The 8,867-nt window shown below is 36.3% G+C and overlaps 2 long non-coding RNA genes across 2 annotated transcripts; both read right to left on the reverse strand.

Moving 5' to 3' along the window:
- Nucleotides 1–5,243: 5,243 nt before the first annotated feature.
- Nucleotides 5,244–6,150, reverse strand: LOC133824139 (uncharacterized). The gene is made up of 2 exons (XR_009888487.1): nt 6,092–6,150; nt 5,244–5,513 (listed from the first exon to the last, which is right to left on the reverse strand). It is a non-coding gene; the product is annotated as an uncharacterized LOC133824139 (long non-coding RNA).
- Nucleotides 6,151–7,194: 1,044 nt separating this feature from the next.
- On the reverse strand, nt 7,195–8,539 carry LOC133824142 (uncharacterized). Its single transcript, XR_009888488.1, has 3 exons — nt 8,445–8,539; nt 8,028–8,140; nt 7,195–7,693 (listed from the first exon to the last, which is right to left on the reverse strand). It is a non-coding gene; the product is annotated as an uncharacterized LOC133824142 (long non-coding RNA).
- Between the last annotated feature and the right edge of the window lie 328 nt (nt 8,540–8,867).

Genomic DNA, 8,867 nt, shown 5'->3' on the forward strand with positions numbered 1-8,867 from the left:
ATCTTTTTGTGTGTAGGTTTAATGTATAGATATATGTATTGATCCTTGCTCAATATTAATAGTTTTTAAAACCACGCCCCTTTCGCTGCGTCTCTAATTTTATTAAAAGCAATACCTACAAAATGAAGCAACGAAAACGCTATATCAAGCACCTTGCTATGTGACACTTGATGGTCGTTTATATTGAAAGGTTTCTCCCTGCTGCTGTTGCGATGAATCGTAAGAGAAGAAGCCCAACATTGATAGAAGTAATGCATGAGGGATTTTGTGGCGACCACGCTGGGGGGCAGAGTATTTAAAAAAAAAAATACTCCACCAAGGATATTTTTTTCCAACTATGAATGAGGACCCCATGAAGTATGTGAAAAAATGCAACAAGTGCCAACATTTTTCAAAAATCCCACGAGCCCCTTCTAATGAGTTGAATCATATGCATAGTTCGTGACCATTCACAATGTGGGGGATTGATTTAATGGGCTAGTTCCTCAAGGGTGGCAGAGGAATGAAATTTACGGTAGTCACCGTGGACCATGTCACAAAATTATGCGAGGCAGAGCCAATGTGAACAATCACTTCCCAAAACGTGCTTGAGTTTGTGGTTAGAACATCATATGGTGCTTTCTGAAGAATCTCATGTCTTATAACGAAATTCAATTGTATATTAATCACTTCACAATCTTTTGTTATCATTATGGAATTGTGAAGAGTTTCCCAATCATTGCTCATCCTCAAGGTAAGGAACAGGTCGAGGCTGTTAAAAAAAATACTCAAGGAAATGCTCAAGAAACGACTGGAAGAAAGAAAACATGGGCTTCCACTGGGCAGACACCATTTTCGTTTGCCAATAATTATGAAGTAATGCTATCTGTAGAAGTAGATATCCCCTCGCACAAAACTGGTCACTCATAATATTTAAAATATTTTGAGTTTGTGTCGCATATGACGATGTTAATGTAAATCCATGTAGGCAACCTAATGAGAATTAAAAGGAGTTGTCCTTAGGATTGTCGTGTTTCTTAAACTAAATTATTATTGAATTCTTTTCTATTATTAAGCAAGCTTGAAAATCTAACGACCTCAAATTTTGAAAGTTTCTCCTAAAACACATGGCAAGGAAATGATACGACCCACAAGGTAAGTCGCTATAAGTCGTGGTCAAAAACACCTAAAAGCAAGTGACATATTACAAAGGCCTCAAAAGGAAGCGATGTAACCATAAGTTAGCTCATGTATAATATTAGAGCCATTATAGGCGATGTTGGACCTCCAAAAAAGTTACTCACTAAATATAGGGTTGGTTACAAAACAACTGACCAAGAATCTTAAAAAAAAAGCATGCATGCAAAAACAAATATTCAAAGTATGAAAATTTTAATTTTTTTCGTCAAAGATACACACTGTATGTGGCGAAAGAATAACATATATACGTGAGGATATAAGCAGTGAGCTGCCCAAAAACAATAATTTTCCGAAGTGATAATTGTCTTTAAAATCATGGTCAAAATGGCCTTATACATTACATAAAGTTATAAAAAAGAAAAGTAGACAGAAGGGAAAATAAAAGGGCCAAAACTTTCATGAGGCTAGAGTCGATGAGCTAGGGTCGGTAGGCTTGTCATTGATCTTCTCGCCAATTTGAGGAGCCTGACCTCCAGTAGTTGCCTCATCACTACGGGGCTCAATCATTGCATATGGAGTCTTCTCCAGGTTGTTTATATTAGTGTCTTAATTTCCACCTCTTTAGTGATGAGCTTCATCTTGTAGGCCTCGATAATTGCAACCTCTCTATCCCTAGAGAAGGACAAGTAAACATCCTAGTGAAACTTCCAAATGATGTAAAACATATTGGTGGCATTGACCCTGGCCAATGGTACCTTGGAGTCAAAAGCCCCCAGCATGCCCTTGAGATCACAAGTTTTCTTCACCTTGGCATCATGGATCAGCTCTAGAGCATCAACCTCGACATCCCTAGGAACCTCTTCATTCTAGAATCTAATCTCACCGACCTTCAATTTGGAAAAGTGAAGTGCCTCCTTCACCTCACCTAGCTCCCACTTGAGGCCTTTGTAATCGTTAACCTCCTGTCTTATCTGGTTGGAGACGTGGACAATGGTCATCAATGACTAGAGAGCCACAAAGTTAGTAAGAACAAAATTAAAATTAGTGAGGTAAGGCAGGTTGCATACTTGCCAATGTTCATTTGCTAATGAGCCAACTCTATAAAGGAACCCGAAGTTGCCAAACACTAATGTTGTACCATATTTTTAGCACGAGTTCATTCACTCAGCTCGGGTACCGCTGACAGATAAATACACAGAAAAATAACAAAGTAGAATATCTGCTTATTATCCATGTGGACACCTCGAGATTCATAAAGATCAAACATGGTGTTAGGCGTCCTGAGTTTATCACGAACTAAGAACATGATGGATGTTAAGCACAAGCTTGAAATCATATAACTATCGAAGCATGAGTTTGGAGGAGATATTCAGCTCGTGACGATTCAACTACAATGTATATTCTGGGATCCTCAGAGACTCGGGATATGTTTATACGTTTATTTATGACCAGACTGTCATATTTATCATCTGAGATATCATGAACATATTTATTCTGTTATCAAATCATATCCCTATATAAATGAGAATTATTTGTATTGAATATAGACATTATGTAAATGCGTGATTGACTCACGCCTTTACCCAAACGTGTCCATGGAATTCCCCTATAAATACTGGGAATGTTGAACAGGAAAGGAGAATAATTCTGTGAAACCGAAACTCTGTAAAAATAGTGAGAAAAACAATAATAATCATGAATCTTGAGTGAATTCTTGTTATTTTCATTACGGTTTATCATTAAGCACTAATAAGCCCCTATTATTTCTTAATACACTGTTGGTGAAAAACCGCGTCAACAATTAGGAGTCCAAAATTTGAGCCTCGTTAGAAACATTGTTGTAGATCATGCCCTTGAGAACCTCGATCGTCTCCCGCATGGGCATTTGCATAGGGGGCTACCCTTAGTGTAACGACCCAAATTTACTAATGAGGCTTAAGGGCCTTGATTAGTGTGCCGGGAGGGCATAATTGGAATATATGTGATTTAATGATTTAAAAGCATGCTATATGACTATTTGAATATTTGAGATGCATGGCTATGTGTATTAGTATGCATGGAGGCCCTGATTAGGTTAGAAAAAGCATAATTGTAATTTGGGCTTGTTGTGGGCATAACTGTATATATATGTGATAATTATTGAGACCACATTATTATGTGGATATATTTGTGATCTGTGATTCGAGATGATCCGTTAGAAGGTTAGCGAAAAAGTCACGGCGGGGATTTATACCCGGCTCGGGGCGAGCCTGGGGGTATAAATGGGAATTTAGAGAATATATTGGGGTCTATTTTTACATCGAGGCATATAATTGGTGATTAATTAGGTATCGGGAATTAAGCGAAAAATATTAGAGACACTTGAGGAATTAGCGGGAATTGGGTAAAATGACCAAAATGCTCCTAAGCGGATTAAAGGATTTAGAATTAAAGGGGAGGGTATTGTGGTCATTTGGCATATAAAGATAGGCATAACTGAGGCTTTATGCTTAGTGGAGTTTGTAGAATGAAGTAGAAGTCTGAGGAAAGAAAGAAAAGGAAAAAAAGAAAAGAAGGGAAAGAAGAGCAGGCCATTTTGTCAAGGCAGGTCTAGGTTTTCTTCATAAGTTCTTGAGGTATTTTGGAGCAGAAACCCAGGGGAAGCCAGAGTAAGCTTGAGGCAAGAGTTCTTGGTCTGGCTTGAAGATTTGGCAAGGGTTTAGCAAGAATAAGCCATTTAGTTGAGGTAAGACTTTGAAGTTTCTTCAGTTTCTGGTTTTAGTATTAAACTAAGGTGACTAAGCTGAATTTGATGGGAATTCTAGGAAATTCAAACCAACGATTGAGGAGGAGTAAGCCCAGGAGGTGTAAAGGCTGACCTAAGGTTGAATCCCCATTTAAGGTATGAAATTCTAAGCTTTAAATTATGAGGTTTTGACTGTTCTGCTGAAGTTTCTGAGTTTGAGATTCAAGCATGGTGAATTTTGAGATTAGGGGTGCATGTGATGGGGTTTTGTGTATTTAGGGTGCTTGGGATGAGTGGAGTGTGCTGATAAGCTTGTTTTTAAGTTTGGTTGAAGATTGGAAAAGTTTTGGTAAGGGTTGGCTCGGGGAAATCGCAAGAAGGAAAAATGGAGGGGTGCAGGTTCTATGACTAGCGCTACAGCGCTAGCCTTTGGGCACTGTAGCACTAGGCTTGGTTGTCTGGGGGATTTTGGTTCTGCTTGTAGCACTGTAGCGCCCTCCTTAGTGCGCTGTAGCGCTACCCCGTTTCCAGAAAGGGGTTTTTGAGTTATTTTCAAGGGTTTTTGCCCGAGGGTTCGATTCTACCACCCCATTTGGTGGAATTAGAGCTTCCCGAGGGCTCGAGATTGGTATCGCGGTTAGGTTTGGACTTGAGGTTTGGTGATGGTTCTGACCTGTGGTTGTGACTAGGTGCACGCTAGGGCTCAAGGGGGATCGTGCTCAAGGATCAAAGTGAACAAAGCTAGCAAACTTAAAGGTAAGAAAACTGCACTCGGTATTTTGTTTGTGATGGGACTAAGTGCTCCCGATATCTGTATAATGTCAATGACGGTATTATGCCATGGGACATGTGATAGACGGCCTAAGGGTGTCGTATACAATATTTGAGCACAGGGCGCGGCTTGGCCACTGGTAGCCGAGGACAACTTAATATTCACTGAGCTCGGTTTAAGGGGGCCGGAGTCAGTGGGACAAACAGAGGGTGCGGCCTGAGGGCGCTAACCCTAGTTACACTACTACAAAAACGGGCTTTTCCGACAGTTTTTAACTGTTGCTATTGAGCAATGACGACAGTCGACTAACTGTCGTATTTGCCTATGCCGGCGTAGTGGTAGCTACGCCGACAGTTAATAAGTGTCGTCGTTGCTAGCTACGCCAACAGTTAATAGGTATCGCCGTTGCTGGAAACGCCGACAGTTAATACGTGTCGCCGTTGTTGGCAACGCCGACAGTTAATACGTGTCGCCATATCATTAAATTTATATATATATATAATAATTTTTCCATATATATTTTTTAAAACTTTTAATTATATTTTTAACAATTGATGTTTGATATAAATTTAAATAAAAAAATTACTCACATAATTAATTATTATTACCATAACTTGTAAAAAAAAATTATTTTTATCATAATAAAAATTCATATACATACAACATTTATTCATACAATTAAAATGTAAATAATACATCAAATCCCCATGAGACTAAATAATTCTCAATAAAAATTCATTATTCTCAATGTAAATAATACATCAAATCCTCAATGTACATAATTCTTACAAGCAAGAAAGAAAATAATACCTAACAACTTGAAGAAGAGTTTCTTGTTGCCTTAGTTCTCTTATATAATTGTCTTGGTTCTCTTAAATATCCAAGTAGAGTTTTAGCCTACAATACAGAATAAACACCATTAAATTCAAACCAAAACTAAAATAAATAGAGAACTTGAGGTTGCAGAAGAAATAAAAAGGATGAATGTGGTTTTCAGTCACAAAAATGATTTATATAAAAGTTGTATTTTTCTTATGAAACTCGATGGCGTCATGGCTTAAGTAGTTAGTCTTAGTTCTTTAAACTAAGGAATACATACCTGTCAATTTCAATTTAAAAGTTTTAGATCTTTAAACTAAGGTTAGTAGTTAACTAGAGACTAATAGCTACAGTTTAAAAGACAAAATCGTAAAAGAAAATCATTATATGTGGTGTATGGGTGGAAAGGAAAAAATAAATATCACTAGATAGCTGGAAAATAATTTGATGAATTATATGACATTTGATGCATTCCCATGTTAAATGATTCAAAATGGTTCATCATCTCCCCTGTGGCAATCTTTAGCCTCTCAACTTCCTTCTTAAGTTCTTCATTCAGTGATGTATAACATTTTAGATGACACCAATAAGATATGGCATTAAAAATGGAACATTATTTTAGGACTAAAAAATAATGCAGTACATTACATACTCACCGTCACGTAACTGAGCTTGTTGCTCCTGTTTGAAGAGTTTGAACTTTTCGCTTTTCACTTTTCACTCAAGTTCTTGTATATAGCGAGCTTTCCTCTCCTTTGAGCAAGCAACAGACTGGCGATTAGCCAATATCCTTTGTCATATAATGAAAATATGAAAATGTCAGGGGAAGAGAGCATACTTAGAAATAGAAAATTATCCAATACCTTTTTACAAAATAATACATTTAATTAATTACCTGTCAAAGATCTTATCCTATAAAAAGGTTTAAAAGTTTACTTCCATCATTAAAATAAAATCTTTTCCAATACTAGGTAAGAAAAGATAATAATAATAAAGTAAATACAGTCCAAATATATCCAAGAACGAGGACCAAGACCAGGACCAGGACCAGAGTGCTGAGCCTGAGAGTTTGGTTCATGAAGATCAGTCTTAACATTCATAAGCGGAGGAACCGAGCTAGTAATGTCTCCACTCCCACTACCTTGTTCATCAATATGTGTCAAAGGCTCCAAATTATGGTTAATTTGGGCATGTTCTTGACCACCATCACAATCGGCCTGACTTGTCGCTCCTAACTCTGATTTTGTAATATCCTGATCATCACACACAAATGTATATTCATGAAATTAATAATAATAAATAACTTACTATACATATATATAATACATGATCCTTGAGTATTTATTTAACTTGTGTATTTTGATATGCTATATACACATGTAGACTAGATTATAATTACACGTTAAGAGTAAAAATGAATTATCACAAAGGGGCATTTTCAAGTTAGAGTAAAACATATAAAAACATATATATTAATTAGTATAAATGTTAAAATAAATACTTTGAAGTGATATGTTTCCGAGTATGGAGGATTCTCAAATGGAGGAGACAGGTCATGGAGCCCAATAGCATTACTATAGTACTAGAACCAGTAAAAAAACAGGTCATGGGCATGTCGGTGACATTTTCACAGCCAAGAATCCAAGCCCACCACCACCAATACCAGCCAAAAACTGTGCTTGTATACATATATGCATATATTTACAGCCGTCATATTTTCAACAGTGTCTAGCCTAATTCAATAGTTAAGAAACATGATATAAAGCAGTTACTTCACTATATTCTTTACTGAAAAATGAAACAAGCATACATGGGGTTTCCCAAGCAAGAAAAAAAAGAAGATTTGACAGGAAATTTTTTTTAAGAGGAGAAAATATATGAATGGAACTATCGACAAAAACCTTGATTTTGACGTCAAAGAAAAAAGAAATATGGAGTACAAACAATAAAACATTAATATTTAAATGAAACTACCTTCCAGATGTAGCTAGGAACATGACCTTCTAAGTAGTTGGTACATTAACTTGAGTTTGTGCTTAGAAAGACTTCAATGAAGTTAATTGTGAAAAAAGAAATAATAAGTAAACTATACAATCAAGGCTTTCGTGTGTACCTCCAACAGCACAGGACCATAAACATCCTTATCAAAATCTTCGCGATGACTTTGCAACCAATCATAAGCTTCAAATATTTTGTTACATTCGAAACTTTTCAATGCTTGTAGAAGTTTCATATTTTTACCCTGAATTTGTTTTAACCTGCAAAGAGTAAGGGTGAATTAACTAAACAGTAGAAAGATGTGTCAAGTTAAATAAAATCCTAAAACTACATATGGATAACATGATCCTACATAATAATAAAAAGATTGAAATATACACAAATAATTATACTGTTTCGAATGGGCAAGTGTTGTTTCATATATTAGAGACTTGGACAGAATTTTAATGAAGATCAAATATTTTCCCTTCCGCTAAACCCTACACTCAGGCAAATTGCTATATAAGTCCATACAAGAAATCAAACCCTAGATTTCATGACAGCAACCCATGGGCCTGACCTCTCAACTTATGAAATATAAGCCATTAAACCTACCCAGGATTCTGCCTCCCCCAGAGTAGTGATGCGCTTTTGGGCATTAACATCAACACGACGAGCAATCTTTTCAACTTTGGGCATTAAGATTGCCTTTCTCTTGCTTTTTTCACCTGCAACAGTGTGTTAATAATTAGAGCAAGACCCAAACAAGCAATTTGATTTTAGAAATAAGAAGCCACAAACACACATGACTTCTAACATATTGGCAAGATTGTTATACCATGCCTATAATTAATTGAAACTAATAGTACAACTCAACAAAGGTAATATACAAGATAATTTATATGCTAGGATCTCACAAAATATTCAACACTAGTGCAGCTTTATACACGTGACTTATGTAGACCATGAAATGAACAACCTTTCTCTGAAACTTGTGTTATCTTTGTTTTATTCTCAAAACCTTATACACACCTGAAACAGCTCTTCCTGACATTCAAAATAACCTGATTGACTAATAATCCAGTTTTTTCTTTGCATCTTTCTCCTTTTCATTGGCTTCCAAATATTTTGCCTTCATCATGTCATACTACTTATCCATGGGACTTTCTTTTTCATGGTCTCAGCTTACAAATAATTCCAAACAAGGAATTTCATGCATGAATGAGCCTAGAAATAATGAGAACAAAAAGCTAAACCCACAAACAAACCTTGACTAGAAGTTGTTCTCTTTGACGAACTCGCTCAACCTCTCTTTGTAGTTCAGCAATATATGCCTTATGTTGATCCAAGGTTTTCTCATCTGTCTCAACAGACTAAAAGAGGATTTTCAATGTGATAAGGGGGAAGTTTCATGAATTTTAAACCCATTCTGAAAATATATATTATCTGGAAACT

Source organism: Humulus lupulus, chromosome 1 (assembly GCF_963169125.1).
Source record: "Humulus lupulus chromosome 1, drHumLupu1.1, whole genome shotgun sequence".
NCBI lineage: Eukaryota > Viridiplantae > Streptophyta > Magnoliopsida > Rosales > Cannabaceae > Humulus > Humulus lupulus.